The sequence below is a fragment of the Schistocerca americana genome, chromosome 4 (genome assembly GCF_021461395.2).
Source record: "Schistocerca americana isolate TAMUIC-IGC-003095 chromosome 4, iqSchAmer2.1, whole genome shotgun sequence".
NCBI lineage: Eukaryota > Metazoa > Arthropoda > Insecta > Orthoptera > Acrididae > Schistocerca > Schistocerca americana.
This window is the reverse complement of record NC_060122.1, coordinates 510,475,680-510,495,243: the sequence shown is the minus strand read 5'-3', so window position 1 is coordinate 510,495,243 and position 19,564 is coordinate 510,475,680.

The window sequence follows — 19,564 nt, the reverse complement described above, 5'->3', positions numbered from 1 at the left end:
ATCACCCTGACTCCATGATATAATGAAAGCGTTGTTGAGCGATTTTGATTTGTGACCCCTTTTGTGCCGCACAACGTAGGGCTGTTTATCTATGTAGCCCATTCTACGAGCCCCACTGCTTATTTTCGGGGGAAAAATTAACCGTCATCAGTTTTGAATTGAAGGTACAAATTCTATTCAAGATTGTGTGGGAATGAATATGCAGTATTTTTAAATCACCGAGAGTACTAGATCAGTGACCTAAAATTACGTGTATTTACGAACGTTTGAAGAATACATTCGACGTAAAATAACCACAATGGCACATTTTAGCATTACAGATTGACACAAGAGTTTTATTCAAATATTGCGTTTCATTGTGGTGTACCGTCCTTTATTGTGAACTTGCGCCCACAATATCGTCGACTGATATTGTTTGCGGTACATTCCTAACAAAGTTCGCCTTAAAATCTTCGGCTGATATACCCTCGCACCAAATGGTATGTCGAGAGGGTGAGCGGCACACAGCCGTGTAGTTTATTGAAAAATGTCGTCGTGACCAGAGTTCTAAACACAATATGCGATGAATTTTATTTTTTCACGTGATATGCAACAAAAAAAAAATCAGTCTGGAGACATTCTGTGCAAGTCACTGATTGCAAAGGCGGGCAGGTGCCTAATATGAACATTAGTGATGTCTCAGAGTTGAACAATAAGAGCACCGTCATTACTTGTTCGTTTCCAGCTTATGTACGGACTATGTAGATTGGGTTTAACGTCCCGTCGGCCTCGAGGTGATTCGAATAACTGCAAGGGCGCTGGTGGAAAAGTTTTATTTCAGTTATATGAGGAGTGATTTTTCCTTGCTGTGTGACTGAAGGTGGTAACTGTCAGTTGTGACTGGAAATTTCAATATATTCCGTAGTGTTATTATGTTTCTCAGATAAAGCTTCAAAAATCAAGCTTCAAAGCTTCTGTTAGGCTTAAATAAGTAACAAAAAATAGATGTTACCTTCACATATTACATGGACATGAAATAATACCTTTACAAATATAAGAGCTCATGTTCCTGAATAGGAGCCCCGCAGTTCATCACAGATTTTAACATAGCCCGATCCTGAGTCCGTGGCGTTCATATCTTGTTCGACAGAACCTGTAGGCACCTTTATGTTTTCCTCACTCCCTTCAGTCACCATTCGGGGTCGATGACTTACAGAAGCTGTAAGTCGCATGTGGTGTAATATAGGCGAACAAACGAATGTATGTATGATCACAGAAATGGTTCCTGTATCGCTGGCTACTGAGAGGCGATGGAAGACGTATCAATGTCATCTCATGTAAACATTCCCCACGCAAGAATGCCTCCAGCATCGACCTTAATGGCGCATTTTTGTCACTACGGACACATACACATCTTCTCAAGTGATGTTCGATGTACTCGTACCTTACCGTTGTTTCTTTTTTTTTTATCACGTCTAATGGCAGTGTTCTTGTGTGCGTGTTAATATCTAAGCCCTGCGATGTACGGAGGGCAGAGGAACATGCGTGGAACGGGGTCTACTGCATCCCATAGCTAGAAGTGTTAGGACTGGAGAAGGTATACGGCAGGGATGCAGTCATTCGCCCCTGCTGTTCAATCTAGTACGAAATTGTACCAATGATAAGACTGGCAATGACATTACTATTCTTCGTGAAAGTGAGGAAGAATTAAAGGACTCGTTGAATGGAATTAACATTTTGATGAGCACAGAATATGGTCTGAAAGTACGACGAAAGTAGCGAAAGTAGTAGCAGAAATGAGATTAGGGGTAAAGTTAAGGAACACCAAGTATTCGAAGTGAAGGACTCTTTCCTTGGATACAAGATAACACATGACAGAGAGAGGACATAACAAAGCAGGGTAACACAAGCAAAGAGGAATTTCCTGGCCAGAAAAAGTATGGGAGTATCGAACATCGCCCTTAATTCGAGGAAGAAATTTGTAAGAATCTGTTTATGGAGCACAGCATTGTATGGAAGTGAGTCATGGACGGTGCTAAAAGCGGAAAACAAGGGACTGAAGTGTTTCAGATGTGAGGTTGTAGCAGGATGTTGAAAAGTAACTGGACTGATAAGAAATGAGGATGTCCTCCACAGAATTGACGAGGAAAGGTATGTGGGAAACAGTGAGGAGAAGAAGAGAAAACAAGGTTTTACGACACGTATTAAGGCGTCAGAAAATAGCTTCCATGGTACTAGAGGGACCTGTACAGGATAAAAACTGTAAGAGCAGACAGAAATTGGAATATACCCAACAAGTAATTGAGCACGTTGGGTGCAAGTGCTTGCTACTGTGATGTGAAGAGGTTGGTACAGGGAAGAATTTGTGGCGGACCCCATAAAACGAGTGCAAGACTGGTGATGAAGAATATATGTACATATCCTGGGAATCGAGGATCTCAAGGATTTTTGACTGCTATCGATATCAATACTGGCAAGATATTGATTAGACCCGGGAATCCCAAGATCATATCAAAACCTCTATAGTAGTTCCTCAGACTAGCCTGGACATACAAAAAGAAGAATACAAAAATAAGAGAGCAGGGTACTTATGTACACGCAGACAAGCGTAGACATACAAAAAGAAGCGAGCGGAGTACTTACGTAGAGAGACAATATTCAGTAATACAGTTTTTACTTGATAAAACATGACTACAACTTACATTTCATGGTTGCACGCAGTAACGCTCATCTATGTTTCTTTTGATGTGTGATGAATGAACTGTATCTTCAAATGGCAAAAAATATTTTATGTGACATACGAGGGTAACTCCAAAAGAAATTCACAATATTTTTGTAAAAATACGATTTTCATTCTGCATGTGTGAAAATTTTACAGTGTGTAGATACATTCTTCCTGCTTGTTTTCAAACTTAGTTCAACCTGTTCCCGTGAGTGGTGCCGTCACAGTATGTCTTCAAGATGGCTGCTACACCTGACGTTCTTCAGAAGCAACGTGCTGTCATAGAATTCCTGTGCTGTGAAAACGAGACAGTGGGAAATATCCACAAGAGGTTGAAAAAGGTGTATGGAGATGCTGCTGTCGATGGCAGTACAGTTAGTCGGTGCGCAAGCAGGTTACGTGATTAAAACGGGCACAACAATATTGAGGATTGTCCTCGCAGCGGCAGGCCTCGTACTGCACACACTCCAGACAATGTGCAGAGAGTTAACGACCTGGCTCCAAGTGACTGTCATCTCTTTGGGAACCTGACTCTCTTCGTGGAACAAGGTTTAAAGATGATGACTCCCTTGTGCACGCTGCCAAACAGTGGCTCCAACAGGTTGGTCCAGAATTTTACCATGCGGGTATACAGGCGCTGGTTCCAAGATGGCGTAAGGCAGTTGAGAGGGATGGAAATTATGTGGAGAAATGAAAATATTGTTCCTAAAGGTTGTATCTACACACTGTAAATCTTTCAACCATGTAGAATAAAAGATGGATTAAAAAATAGTGTGCATTTCTTTTGGAGTGACCCTCGTAATTAAAATTTAACAAGTTTCAGATATTTTTACTTTACTTGTACTGTGAAACCTTGTTCTTGACAAATTTCATGTTTTTTAGGTTATGATCTTAAGCTGTCGATTATCAAAATATCTGGCCGTATTTTTTGAACGAATTGACTTTAAAACTTAAAAGTTTTATGCCGCCAAGGGATCATAGAGAGTCGGACCGAAGCGTGACGGACAATAAAGCGATCTTATAAGGGTTTCGTTTCTACGGATTGAAGCTCGGAACTCTTAAAAAAAAACTGAGATGTCCGTTCTGGATGATACGCCTCTGTTCATATTCTTGGTGTTGAGCAACGAAACTCTGCCGTTTACTCTCCAGCTGGTATTGATGGATCCGTGTTCCTTCACCAGTAATGATTCTGTCTAAGAAGTTGTCCCCTTCGTTACCGTAGCGATCCAAATGTTTTTTGCAGATGTCCAAGCACGTTTGTTTATGCAACTGTGTGAGTTGTTTTGGGACCCATCTTGCACAAACTTTATGAAATCCAAATCTGTTGTGGATGATTTCGTAGGCAGAACCGTGCTAATTTACAGACGATGTGCCACTTCGTCAATAGTTAATCGTCTGTCTAGGAGAATCATTTCACGTGAACGTTCAATCGTTCCTTCATTTGTGGCGGTAAACAGTCGTCCGACTCCTTCATCGTGCGTAACACTTGTGTGACCATTTCGGAATTTTCCAATCCATTCGTAGACACTCCGTTGTGGCAAAACTCTTTTCCCGTACTGTACCGAAAGTCTTCGATAAATTTCGTCCCCTGATACGTCTTCCGACCACAAAAAACGGATCACAGACCGTTGCTCTCCTTTCGTGCAAACAGACAGCGGAGCAGCCATGATTAACAGCACGGGAGCGATAAACAAAGCGTACATCAACGTAAAATGACAGTACTACCAAAATAAACGAAAATACAACTAAATTGCGGATAATAATTGACGACCCTTGTACGTTTAATTATATATCACACACAAAAGACCAATTTTCACTGAAAATATACATTCTTACTTACTGATTCTTTATAAATTATCGTTTAAATAAAAAACACTAAAATTTAAATTCTGTTTCATTCTTATGTATTTCACGCATCATGTAAATGTCCATGGAATATGCACCTTTGTTTAAAATTTGGCCCAAAATGTGTATGTGCCACACACATACTGGGCGAGCATTCTACCACACAGCCACACAACGTGTTGAGAAAAATTGCCCTTGCTTCAGCGTATTAAAGAGGGTTGGAAAACGTCGAAGTCGATTTTCTTGAGAATTTTCGAGAGTTACATGGAACTGATTTTGCTGATTGGTATGTTACGAGAGTGAGTCAAATGAAAACCTTAAATTTGTAATAACAAATTGAAATTTCGCGCTGTTGTCCTGTAAGTTGGTAAGGTGTTACAGACAGCGTGCAGAATGGCCTGTAGGTGGTAGCATAGTGCAGATGCACACATACCGTCGCAGTATCAGTACGAAGATGGCCGCCCCACTTGCGACTTGCACCAGGCAAGAGCAGCGTCCCGTTATTCGGTTTTTGCGTAGTGAAGGTGTGAAACCTATTGAAATTCATCGACGAATGTAGGTTCAGTACGGTGATGCATGTTTGTCACAGCAGCAAGTCTACGAATTGAGTTGGAAGTTCGCAAATGGTGTGACATCAGTGGAAAATGTTCTTCGTCCAGGTCAGGCACAACGAGTTGTGACTCCACAGAACATTGCAGCAGTTGAAGCCACAGTGAAGGAAAACCGCCGAGTGACAGTGAATGACACTGCAGCATGTTTGCAGATTAGTCATGGGTCAGCACACCACATTGTGCATGATGTGCTCTAGTTTCACAAAGTGTCTGCAAAATGGGTGCTACGGCAGCTGACTCCTGAAATGAGAGAACGACGTGTTGATGCTTGTAAAGAACTTATTCGGCGCTTTGAACGAGAAGGTGACGGCTTCCTTGCAAGACTCCTTACTGAGGACGAAACCTGGGTTCACTTCCACCGACCGGAAACGAAGACAGCGAGCAAGGAATGGCGCCATTCCTCATTACCAAAACCAAAGAAGTTTAGAACAGAACCATCAGCAGGGAAGGTTATGGCGACTCTCTTTTGGGACGAAAAAGGCGTCATTTTGGAGCATTACATGCACTGTCACCAGTGCATCATACACAGATCTCTTAAAAAGTCATCTGCGGCCTGCAATCAAATCAAAGCGACGTGGATTGCTATCAGCAGGTATCCTTTTGCAACATGACAATGCAGGGCCCCACACTGTCCGTACAACAGCCGCAACAATCACAGACCTGCATTTTGAGTGTCTTCCTCATCCACCATACTCACCAACCTTGCCCCAAGTGATTTCCATATATTTGGACCACACAAAGACGCAATGGGAGGAAAGAAGTTCCGTTCTGATGAAGAGGTACGCCACGCGGTGCATGAGTGGTTGCGCGGACTACCAAAAGAATTTTTTTGTAAGGGAATTTATACACTTTGTAAGCACTGGAGGACTTGCATTGAGTGTGGGGGAGATTATGTTGAAAAGTGATACAGCTTTGTACCACTTCTGCACAATAAACGATTTTTTAAAAATATTTAAGGTTTTCATTTAACTCACCCTCGTATTATAAGCTAGGAACTTCATTAACAAACACACACACACACACACAAAAATCGGATTGCCATGTGGTCCCCTCAAAAGTAACAAATTTCTAAGATTAACAAAGGAGGCACGCCTTTCGATTTCATCGAAAAGGACGAACATCTGTACCGTGGATAGGTCATCAGCTAGGTGTTCATTATTGAAAGAGCGCGTTACAAGACGCCGCTGTAGTTGTTACTGCTAGTGCTGCGAGTGATTGCGATCGGGGCTTCGGACGCGGCGGCAGCGGCTTTACTTGTCCGGGCGCTGCTCGGCCGCACGCCTGCAGAGTGGAGAGTGGTAATGCGGCCGAGGGCGCGCTTGCCCTGTGGCGGCGGCTCGCTTATCGATCAGCTGGACCGCGGGCAGCAGCCGCCCACGCGGCGGCGCGCGCCCTCCTCCCCCTCCCCCCTCCCCTCCCCCCTTCCCCTGACTCACCCATCTGGCCCCCCGCCCTGATTGGCGCTCCTCGGCGCCCCAAACCGACTTTCGCCGGGCCCTCGGCGCCTTATTGGGCTCTGCTGTCTGCCAACGTGGCCGACGCCGCCGCGCCGATAGCCTCGAGCCGTCAATCCTATCGGGTTTGCGCCGCAACCAAAATATTGCCACGCTGGTAATATCCAGGCGACGGACGCCGCGAAATTTTTGCTGCCGTCGTCACTTGGCGGCGGGTCCGTGTAAGCTGTGCGTCACCTTTCATATACCCCCTGGACTTCTTCCATGCTTGTAACGCTCAAGCTTGCATGTATCACAGTGTTGATGCACCGATATGAAGATCCTTCCAGAATGAGACTTTCACTCTGCAGCGGAGTGTGCGCTGATATGAAACTTCCTTGCAGATTAAAACTCTGAGCGGGAGCGAGACTCGAACTCGGGACCTTTGCCTTTCGCGGGCAAGTGCTCGACCAACTGAGCTACCTAAGCACGGCTCACGCCCCTTCCTCACGGTTTTACTTCAGCCAGTTTGGAAGGTAGGAGACGAGGTACTGGCAGAAGTAAAGCTGTGAGGACGGGGCGTGAGTCGTGTTTAGGTAACTCAGTTGGTAGAGCACTTGCCTGCGAAAGGCAAAGGTCCCGAGTTCGAGTCTCGGTCCGGCACACAGTTTTAATCTGCCAAGAAGTTTCATGAAAATCCTTCCTTATCCACGTGCGTCTTTCTTTGGCGACAAACCGATACAGCCCAGACAAAATTGCTGGTAACAGATAAATTACAACGTCCCCACTGCAGAGTGAATGGTTCACCGTGGATATGATCCATAGGCTGTAGGTACCGCAGTTATATCCCTCTCAGAGATGCTAGACCAATAACTCCCTAGTTTCTTGAGATAATTAACCTTGAGTGCCGTAAGATAATAGGTAGTACCCCCCCCCTCCCCTCCCTTCCTCACCACACCCTCCTCTATTATCAAAATTAGCACCTAACTAAACTTTACAATGAAAAAAAATTTTTTTTAACACTTTCATGTTTAAATTGATTAAAAATAAATGATATACAGTGTGATTAAGCTGCCACTTCCGATTCGTTTTATGCAACCCCCATATGACAGGAAAATGTTGTTCGCCAATTCGCTTTGGAGAGTGAAGCACATTGTCGAAATGTCGTAGAATGACTGGTAAAGTATTAAAAGACATCTTAGGCTTAGTGTATAAATTTTGTTTACGCAGTGAGTCATATATCAATCATTTCATTGGATTATACATTGTTACATTCACGCTTCCAGTTTTGATATCTTCTGTTAATTTCGTTGCGCATTAAAGTGCAACGTTTCTGAAACATTTACAAAAGATTAAGTACTATAAACGTGATAAACTTATCCAGACATCGAAAACATGTGGCTGCACCGCTAATTCCGCAAAGGAAGACTACGGACACTTTGTGTAAGTATGATAGAAGTCAACTATATTTTGTTCCAGACTGCTAATGCTTTGTGTGTAGCAGCCATTACATACTTACTTTTGTGCTGTCAATTACTTCGATTATTGTTACGATGTGAATAATGACTCATGGTCAACCCTGCATGTATGTTATACAGTATAACTCCGTTTGCTAACGTTCCTACATACGTCTGAGAGGGAACTTATATCAATTATGTAGCTGTTGCCTGTCTCGATATCGTTCATGGTGCAGATGTAGTGTGGGTTGCATAAAACGCCACCGGTAGGGGCAGCGGAGTCAGTCTGTGTGGTTTTCTTTTTTGGTGTTTTATTATACAACAAACTACTGAATCGGTGACACAATTGGTACAGCTTATTTCTAACTACCTTTTTTTCTATTGAATGATGAAGCAATTCTCAGTGCATTGCGAATGTTTCCTGGAACTGTTCCATAAGGAAAACTTGTCTATAGACACAGCGTAGACTCTTGCAAAACATTCTTCCTCTGCAAGCGTCCCCTCCCTAGCGACAGTTGCTTTACCCACACTCAACACACCGTCTAAATTCAACCAAATTAAAATGTGTGCACTATACTAAGACCTACTGTTTGTACAACACTTGAGTGCTGAAATCCGTACTTCTGAAATGAGCGAAATTTAAAGACTTTAGGCTGCTAATGTTTTGTGTCTAGCAGCCATTACATAGTTACTTTTGTGCTGTCAGTTTGATTATCGTTACGAAATGAATAATGAAGCAATTTCTTGTCTGTTGCCGGAACCACCTATAACTCGGAGAAGACGTTTTTATGAGATATTTAATCACTTATGTATTTGTCCTAATTTTACTGTCAAGATGCATGGTAAAAAGTATTCGTGTAGTAGATGGACTCTTTCAGAAACATTACGTTCATATATTCGTGTCACTAGCTGTGATCCCTCAACATCGAGTCATGCGCTAATATTAGCATTTGAAAAGAAATGTGATTATTGGGAACTTGTGTAATTAGTATTTCAGCCTTACGAAATCGTGATAATACTAATGATTTAATTAAAAAATTTTGTTTCGTGTCCGAAACACAGTTGAAATCGTTTGTTTTTATCCCTTAGAAAATTTCATTTTATCCCTCTAGGGTAATTACTCCAGGTACGGCAGCACTGTTCCCGACCAACCAAGCACGTAAAGCACAGTGGATTTTGGTAAATAATTAAGAGTTGTAGACAGGTTGATGATTGAAGTCTGGCTCTGAATCATGGTTGACTTGCAAAGCTTTTCCCGCGAAAGCTGAGGATCTGGTTGCGATCCTCCAGCAACACACAGCCTTAACCTTTTAGAAAGTGTCCAAGCCGTACATACTGCTACAAATCTACGCAATTTTTCTACTAATATGGTTTCTGGGCTCATACAGTTGCATTGGAGCAAAGTCACTAAAATTCTAGCTCTTAGTTACACAACAGGATATGCTCTTTCTGGTATATTGCATTTAATACACGCCTGTTGTCAATTTCGCCAGATGCCATTATTTTAAAATACTCAGTTGATAGTTTGGCACAGATTTGAGCAATCACAAATTGACTGACAAAATCGTTCGTGTGATAACTGCACTTGAAGAATACAGTTACGTCAGTTACTTTATGTGGATTACTTCATCACGAATTCATTTCCGCATTTCACCGAAAAAAATACGTCGAAGGCGCTGATCTACAAGCACAGATTTAAATCACATTACGTCTCTTTTATTTTGGTACTATAGCTGTTTCGACATAAATGCATCCGACCGGACGAAGTAAACACACCAACACAGAACAGAGCTCCATAAAAATTTGTATTATTTACAGTCTCAAAAAACCACCATGTATTAAGGAAAATCCATTCTTGTGAAACAAAAACGGCTTCATTCATATACGATATTTTGCAAAGAGTAGGTTTACTGTGATTGGACAAAATATGGAAAGGCTGCGAGAAGTGCATGCTTCAATATAAAAGCAGATGTAGGCAAGCCTGTAGATGGCGCTGTTGACCTCGAACGGTGCCTGTTCAAGTGTCAGCCGTGGTCGTAGCTGTGTTCTATGTGGTCGTGAGAGCACTGTGCCAAAGACAAGTGATTTCGAACATGGAAAAATTGTTGGTGCTCGCACGGCGTTTGGTTTCTTAACAAGGCAGCCGAAGTGTGTGCTGTTTCAAGATGCACCGTATCGAAGATTTATTCCGAATCCTGGAAAACAGGAATAACACCACCCGCTAAGTCACAACGCACCCGATAAGTCACAACACCGACGAAAGCGTGTATTGAGTAATCGCGAGAGACTGTCATAGAAGATGACTGCGAAGAAAAATAGGTGGACGACAGTTGCGTAAGTCACTACAGAACTGAATGTCGCACTCGCGAACCTCGTAAACACCAAAAAACACTAAGGGAGCTCCATGAGCTGGAAACTGCAGGGCCAGTTGTAATTCCAAGCGAGCACATCAGTGATGCAAATGCCCATAACAGTAAAACATGGTGCCCAAGCCACCTGAACTCTGGATCAACGGAAGAAAATCATTTGGTCGTAAGAGTCTTATTTCACACTGTTCCCAACCTCTGGCCGAGTTTACGTCTGGCGTACGCCTTCCCAACCCCACGATGCAGACTACTTGCTGTCGAGAGTGCATCGTGGTGGATGTTCGGTGATGATTCGAGCAGCCAAAAAATGTTTCAAATGGCTCTAAGCACTATGGGACTTAACATCTGAGGTCATCAGTCCCCTACACTTCGAACTACTTAAACCTAACTAACCTAAGGACATGAAACACATCCATGCTCGAGGCAGGATTCGAGCCTGCGACCGTAGCAGTCGCGTGGATCCGGACTGAAGCGCCTAGAACCGCTCGGCTACAGCGGCCGGCTTGAGCAGCCATCTAATCGGCTCCGTGGTTACTCCGCGATGTCCCATTACCAGCAAAGATTAAGTGACCGCTTTGGCTGATCAGGTCCGTTCCGTGGTACAATATTTGTCCCCCCAATGGTGATGTAGTATTCCAAGACGACAGGTCTTCTGCTTACAAAGCTCGCATCGTCCACGCCTGATTTCGTGAGCACGACGTTGAATTGTCACCTCTCCCCTGGCCACACACTCACCAGATCTCAATATTACTGATCCTTCTGGTCTACTTTGGAGAGAAGAGTGCGTGATCGCTATCCACCTCCATCATCGTTGCCTGAACATTCCACTATTTTGATGGAATGATGCTATAAGATACAACTGAAACTCGTACAAAACTTGTATTTATCCATTCCGAGACGACTGGAAGCAGTTTTGAATGCAAAGTTTTCCTACGCCGTATTAGGTAGGCATGGTAATGAACTACGCTTTTAGTGTTTATATATTTTCATCCATCCCCTGTGTGGTAAATAGGCAGATACTGTTTCCATATACGGAGCATCTTCGCGGAAACGTGATTAGTTTGATGCATTTTTTTCTAACAGAATACCCAGTAGATTACAAATGGTGCAAATGGTTCAGATGGCACTCAGCACTATGGGACTAAATATCTGAGGTCATCAGTCTCCTAGAAGTTAGAACTACTTAAACCTAACTAACCTAAGGACGGCACACACATCCCTGCCCGAGGTAGGATTCGAACCTGCGGCCTTAGCGGACGCGCGGTTCCAGACTGAAGTACCTAGAACCGTTCGGTCACACCGGCCGGCAGTAGATTACGCTTGACGGCAATGCGCAACGAAAATATCATCGTACCTACCCCAAGGAGCGTAACAGGACCTATAATTTTCTCAATATAAACAAACGAGTTATCAGATACGTCCAGCAGAGCTATAATATGGTTTGCTGACTACTGATGGGAAGTGTCGCCATTGCAGATTCGTACGGCCGCGCGGGTTTAGCCGAGCGGTCAAAGGCGCTGCAGTCATGGACTGTGCGGCTGATCCCGGCGGAGGTTCGAGTCCACCCTCGGGCATGGGTGTGTGTGTTTGTCCTTAGGATAATTTAGGTTTAGTAGCTGTGTAAGCTTAGGGACTGATGACCTTAGCAATTAAGTCCCATAAGATTTCACACATTTGAACATTTTTAGATTCGTACGGAAATGAGGCGAAAATGCTCAAAATTTCCATTTGGTATAATGAACGACAACTCGTTTTAAATTTAGACACGTCTGTAACATAAACTAAAATCCCCATGGTATCCCATTATGAGTAGTGTACATTGGGAACACATCACACCTTGTGCATATTGTGGGGCAATGCTAAGAAGCGATATGATATTGGACGAAAACTTAGAATAAGTGCTACAAAAGGCCAACTGAAGCCTTAGGTTTATTGGAAGGCTTTCGGGAAAATGAGGTGCATTTGTAAAATACATAACATGCGGCCAATTATATTAAGTTACTACTTCAGCCTTTTGAGTCTTGTCAAGTAAGCATGACAGCAGAGATCAAATGAATTAAAAGACATGTTCCTACTGAAATGGAAATCTTTTGAAGAAACGCATCGTTCTTCTCGTGAAACTCTGTTTGATAAATTTGCACAGGATGTATCATAATTAACGAAGTAAATTCACAGAGTTGGAAGTGCAGAATATGATACGAGAGGCAAAAGTCTATTAAATATAGGCTCTAAAATGCAGACCCTAAGAGCTAGGAGAACTTCTTCATCTTCAGAACTGCGAAACAAATAACTTCTACTGGAAGATCTTTGCTCTCTACATTATGTGAGGAGATAGTAAAGAGCAAAACAAGAAAAAATTGTCTAGTAAAGGCGGACTCTTGGATGATATTTTAAGAGCTATGAACGCTTATTGAGCAGAAGAACTGTGTTTCGCAGCAGCAGTTATAAACAAGTGTTCATAACTCTTAAGGTATATACTTCAGAGCCCATGTTTACTGGTCATTTTTTCTTGTTTTGCTCTATACTGAAATGTCTGAGATTATGGAAAACGGACAGCTTGCAGTCGAAGAGATTTGTTTCACAGTATCGAAGACGAAAAAGTGCTCGTAGCTCTTGCATGTTTAGTGACATTGTTTTGCTTCTAGTTTCATGTATGTTCAACTGTATGTGTTTACGCATAATTATGATATACCGGCTTTCGAGGAACTGAGTGTGATAGTTTTGCTGCTAACAACATATATCTAGCGGATAGGTCATGAAAATAATATAAGAAAGCCATGAAGCAGTCACTTCTCACTCGCTCAATTCACTGTTGGAACAAGACAGAAAATCGCTAATGCTGGAAAAAAGCATTCTCTGTCATGCACTGAACAGCAGATTGTGGACTGTATACGCATATACAGATCATGTTTTGGGCTTTACATATTTTAAACAAGACAGTATCCTCCTTAAAAGAAAAAGATCGCGACAAGTAGTCCTTTTCTGTGAAAGCTTGGACCATAGACAGAAAGAACTGCTACAGAGTAGTACAGAAGCAAACTGAAGGAAATACGCTATGAGACGAACAAAAATGACACTTTCATTCAAAGTCCACAATGAAGTGACCGGCATTTATGGTGATCCCCTGGACATTAGAAAAGGCAGGAAGTGCTTCTTGCCGGTCGGAGTGGCTGAGCGGTTCTAGGCGTTACAGTTTGGAACCGCGCCGCCGCTACAGTCGCAGGTTCGAATCCTGCCTCGGGCATGGATGTGTGTGATGTCCTTAGGTTAGTTAGGTTTAAGTAATTCTAAATTCTATGGGAGTGATGACCTTAAAACCTAAGTCCCATAGTGCTAAGAGCCATTTGAACCAAGTGCTTCTTAGTAGGACTTATGATCAACACGGGCAGCAGTGCTTGCTCTGCAGTGTTCTCCTAGGCTGGTGAAAAGGTTCGTAAGGAGTTCTTGTGGGAGGGCGATGCATTCTTCCACCAGCTCAGTCGACAATTGCTGGATGGTCGTTGGTGTAGAGTCTTGTACTGTAGGAAACAAGGGAGGATATGTTGTTATATGGGTTCTACAATACAAATGCACACATGGATTAACACGGTTCTTTATTTATACGAACTGGAAGTATTTACTTATCCTGAATAGAGTTCATGTGTTGTGGTACGCGCTCATCAGTAATACTCCTCTTGCAGAAAATTTCGGCAATACAAACTTTAGTTTCACTAATCTGGTCACTATGCACCGTCGCAGTCTGAGCGTGTCAATGAGGCGAGTGAGACCCTCTGGTCAGCAACGGCGGCCTAAGTACTTGCTGTCGAGATGGCGTTGGCGGCTTGTTGCTTGTCAGTGTGTCTCTGGCCTCTCTCGTGGTAGGTGCACTTGATCCAGCGCCTGCTGTCCATCTTTGCGCTTCATCTTTGGCGACTGGTGTGCTGGTTCAAATGGTTCAAATGGCTCTGAGCACTATGGGACTCAACTGCTGTGGTCATAAGTCCCCTAGAACTTAGAACTACTTAAACCTAACTAACCTAAGGACAGCACACAACACTCAGCCATCACGAGGCAGAGAAAATCTCTGACCCCGCCGGGAATCGAACCCGGGAACCCGGGCGTGGGAAGCGAGAACGCTACCGCACGACCACGAGATGCGGGCCTGGTGTGCTGGCGACAGCTTCCATCAGCACAGTTGGTACATATGAATTTCCTTCAATAAATCTCTCCATCGCATCCCATATATGATACATCTACGTCTACATCTACATTTATACTCCGCAAGCCACCCAACGGTGTGTGGTGGAGGACACTTTACGTGCCACTGTCATTACCTCCCTTTCCTGTTCCAGTCGAGTATGGTTCGCGGGAAGAACGACTGCTGGAAAGCCTCCGTGCGTGCTCGAATCTCTCTAATTTTACATTCGTGATCTCCTTGGGAGGTATAAGTAGGGGGAAGCAATATATTCGATACCTCATCCAAAAACGCACCCTCTCGAAACCCTGACAGCAAGCTACACCGCGATGCAGAGCACCTCTCTTGCAGAGTCTGCCACTTGAGTTTGCTAAACATCTCCATAACGCTATCAAGCTTACCAAATAATCATGTGACGAAACGGTTCACTCTTCTTTTGATCGTCTCTATCTCCTCTGTCATCCCGATCTGGTATGGATCCCACACTGATGAGCAATACTCAAGTATAGGTCGAACGAGTGTTTTGTAAGCCACCTCCTTTGTTGATGGACTACATTTCCTATGGACTCTCCCAATGAATCTCAACCTGGCACCCGCCTTGCCAACAATTAATTTTATATGATCATTCCACTTCAAATCGTTCCGCACGCATACTCCCAGATATTTTACAGAAGTAAGTGCTACCAGTGTTTGTTCCGCTATCATATAATCATATGATAGATGGGCTTTAAGTTGTGGGAACAGGTAGGTCAGTCCATTTGCCGAATATATTCTCTTTCTAATTTCTTCTCCAAATGCGCTGTTCGATGCGGTCGTGCAATGTCATTATAAACATGAAGTCAGGGCCGCGTGTAGCCTGGAAAAGACACGCATGGGGAAGGAGTACCGGTACAATGACGATGACTGCTGAGAGTCGTATTAAAAGATTTGGACATGAATACACCCATGCAATATTATGCGTTCCCACACCATAACACCTGGACCACCAAAACGATCATGTTGGACGATGTTACTGGTCGCAATACCAGTTACCACCTCAAGCCGTATGTCTATAATTAGTACTCAGACTGAAACCGCTCTCATCCGCGAAGAGCACGGGACCCCATTCCTCTTTTCTCCAGTCGCTATGCTATTAACGCCATGGCAGTCGGTGCCATCGATTTACGTGTGTCAACGGACCACCTCCATGCAATCGTTGTACCACAGTTGAGCGTGAGATTTCCCTTATTGCCTATTGCACAACGTAGCAATCATTTGCTTGCTGCGAGCAGTACCAAACTCCGTGACTACACTCGTCACACTTCATCCTCCCAGTTTCCGAATGATTCTTCCCGCTGTGAAGTCATCCAGATGTTGTCTCCAGGCCATGTTGTAATGAAGAACACCACAACAGCCCACCGTAATTGCTTGCTGATTGATAACCACTGTCTTTTCCCTTTCCTTCAACAGCCTTGTGTTATGGGGATAGTTTCATTCGACGCTATAGTGACACTGATCTCAAGGCATGTGGCGTTCAATGTCCCATGCATGACTGGAAGACCTCTGGTAAATGTTCCCCCAATTTCATTCATTTCCACCGAGTTATTGTATCTGTCTCGTCCTTAAGTTGTGCAGAGCAGTGTATACAGCAGCAACGAGTTTAAGTTTAGCATTTTTCATTTCAGTCTCTAGTCGCAAATGTGTTTACAACGATTACCTGTTTCGTTCCATTTTAGAACATATTCAGGTCTATTACAGTTGCAGAGCAACCTGTCAGTTGTGTGTGCTGTGCTCAGCCTGCGTAAGTCGCTAACTAGTAGTGGCTTTTTGGCACAAGATCTCCAAGCACACACAGGTGCTGCAGGCTTCCATAGCTGCACACACAGGTTCTGCAGAAGCCATAAAATTGGTCAGGAACTATGTATAATGAGAATGCACACAACAGAGACAGCTATGCCACCACTAAACGTTTTCCATCTAGTCTCAAAAGTAGAAGCTTCAGTAATGTGTTCGGTGTGGCTGTCTTTCTAATATTCAAATCGTACTTCTGTCTTTCCACAGCAAGAGCTTAGTGACCATGTTGACTACGTTCTTTGGTCCTGAACACAGTATGTTACTGTTTGTAGAAAGAAACTGCTAGTTCATTTTGCGAAACCTACAGTTATTTTAGAATACAAGATGGTTGTGGGAGGAATGGATGGAGCTAATCAGGGCGGCGAATATTACAGATTTACTAGGATATCTTAAAAATGGTGCAAAAATAATTCTTTTAGGCTGTAGAAATTACAATCGTAAACACCTACATCTATTACTTGGCAGATAATAAGGAGAGACAGGAGATGAGGCAGATACATCTTTCCTACAGGAGAAATCTCATCATACAGCTTGTGTGCACCGGTAGAAATAGACATTCGAGGAAGGATTGAATGGGAAGAGGCGTTTTATAATGTAAAACGAAAAGAAATCTACAAGGGTTTGTACGGTGTGCAGCAGAAGAAATGAAAAAAGCTGGGAGAAAAGAAACCATTTTGTACTGTGAGACATGCACATGGAAACCAGCACTTCATCCTGTTGACTGCTTCAGCAAGTACCGTACAGAAAACAATTATAAAAGAATAAGCAGAAAAATATATATCTGCACTTACAGCCTAACATGACATGTATCGTGTTAGGCTGTAAGTGCAGATACGTTTATTGGTGATTGAGGACGTTACATCAGTATTAACTTCATTTGCAGGCTAATAATTTTAGGTATTAGGAGGAGTAGGTTTTTAGGTTGGTTGGTACCAACAAGTATATGTGTCAAGTGCAAGCCAATAAAGCTTATTTTCCCCCGGGCAGCAGGTCAGGTGTCGAACTGCCGACACATGGATACAAAACGATTAGTCTATACTGACAGGCGTAGCCCAAGTAGTGGAGCGGTTACGACTGAGCAGAAAACATCAGGTAGTAAATTATGTGAGATTTTTAAAAGAAGACTGTTAGACACAGAGGAAAACAACTAAGATGGTAAAGTGGGTACATATTAAGGTACTAATGATCACATTATTTGCATTTATACTGCTAATAACTTGTATAATTCTACCTAAAACACAATAGAAATAAAATCATCTGGAAAGCTTATATTTAGCTCTTTTTCATTTCAAAATACCATATCATTCCAAGAAATCCACTAATCCATTTCCCACCGAAAATCAACATGGAGAATTTGGCGACAGTCTCGTGGAGTAATCTTACCATACGTGCCACTTGGTTATTAATTGGAAACTATGGGATGTGCTGAACTGAAATATGCATAGTCGCACAGCTCCATTGTTGTAGTTAACGGACGTACAGTACGTTTCCTTTCTCACATTCAGTCCTGTCTCATAAAAGTTCATAATTAGTTTTTTTTCATCCTTACACTCTTGAAGGGAAAAAGCATCTGGACTCTTCGTAACTTCCAAACTATTAACGTTGTGTAAAACAGTTTTGTAGCACATATACGCTGTGGTCCGTTTCATTCCTCCATGACGGTATAACAGCGATGTTGGCCCTAGATAACTGACATTGTTGTGCACTGCCAGCAACTGCGCATGGTTGCTGGACTCATTTAAGCACTTGGTTTTCTTTTCTCATATACGTTAACATATACCAGCAGAATATACATAGATATGGAGACATCGAACAGACACGAAGATTCTAAACGGTTTTAAATCTCTATGCGTTTCAATAGATATAGTTATGCAACTCAAGTAGTGTGCCTTGCAGCATAGCGTCTGAAATTCTCCGACAAGTAAGGGTGGGAGCCAGTGGTAATTCACAGAAAGTACGTGTGGTTCCCGTATTTTACAACTCGGCTGAATACCAGGCTGCTGTAACAGCATTCTGTATCTTATACGGAACTAACGCAAAGGCATTGAGTTCTAGAACGGCCAAGTGCTACTATTCCTCTGTTATTGCTTGCACGTGAAAGGGCAGAGCACAGACAAGCAGATAACTACGTCATCTATTCAGTTATCTGCTGGGTGTTCCACTTTCAGCTATTGTTCCCACGAGGATTTAAGGCACGCGTCGATATTCATGCGCAGAGCCAAAGCACATTTTCCGAACACAATGAAACCTACTCTGGTTAACTGTTACGGCCATTCAGATGCCGACAGCACGAAAGGGGGCTGCAGGGAGGGGAGCGGATGCACCACTGCGGCTCAGCACAAACCGCCGCCTGCAATCCGCTTACATTAAGTAGACTTCATTTTGCAATTTCCGGGAAAGCGCTCGAACATTGCTTGGTCTATTGGAGGATTGAGTACCACAAATAAATAAAAATTAACTGTAGCGCCCAGAAATTACTTGTGGCCTTCAAAAGTTTACAGCTAGGTATTTACAATTACGATAAAATGTTGAAATGAAAAAAAAATATATATAACGCGAATTAATTTGTCAAAATAGACTGTGTGTGAAGCATCCAGAAGACATGGTCGGATGTCAACATAGTTGTAACTTCGTATACGTACTCACAATTTACGGGCACGTAAATGATTATAGTATTGCAGATAATTCTCTGTGACAGGTAGAATGGGTGCCAGCGTTTATTAACGTTGTCCCTGTGTAGTGTTATTGCCAGGTCTGTTAGGGTTATAAAGGGCGTGAACAGCGTCAGATGCTCAGTGATCTTGAGAATAGTGGAAGTTCAATGACCTTCATTTGGACCCTAGGACATGTCGGGATACCGGGCAATGAACTTGCTGACCGTTGGCCAAACAGGCTACCAGTAAAACATCTCTGGAGAATGGGCTACCGGAGACCGATTTGCGATCGGTCTCCGCCGCAAAGTTTTCGCGCTCTAGAATACTGAACGGCGCACACTCAGTACAGCAAATAAACTCCGTGTTATCAAGGAGACAACAAGTGTGTGGCGGTCTTCCATGCGTGCCACTCGCAGACAATCTGTTGTCCTTTGCCGTCTCCGCATGGGCCATACGTGGCTCACACATGGTCACTTACTCTGTCGTGGGG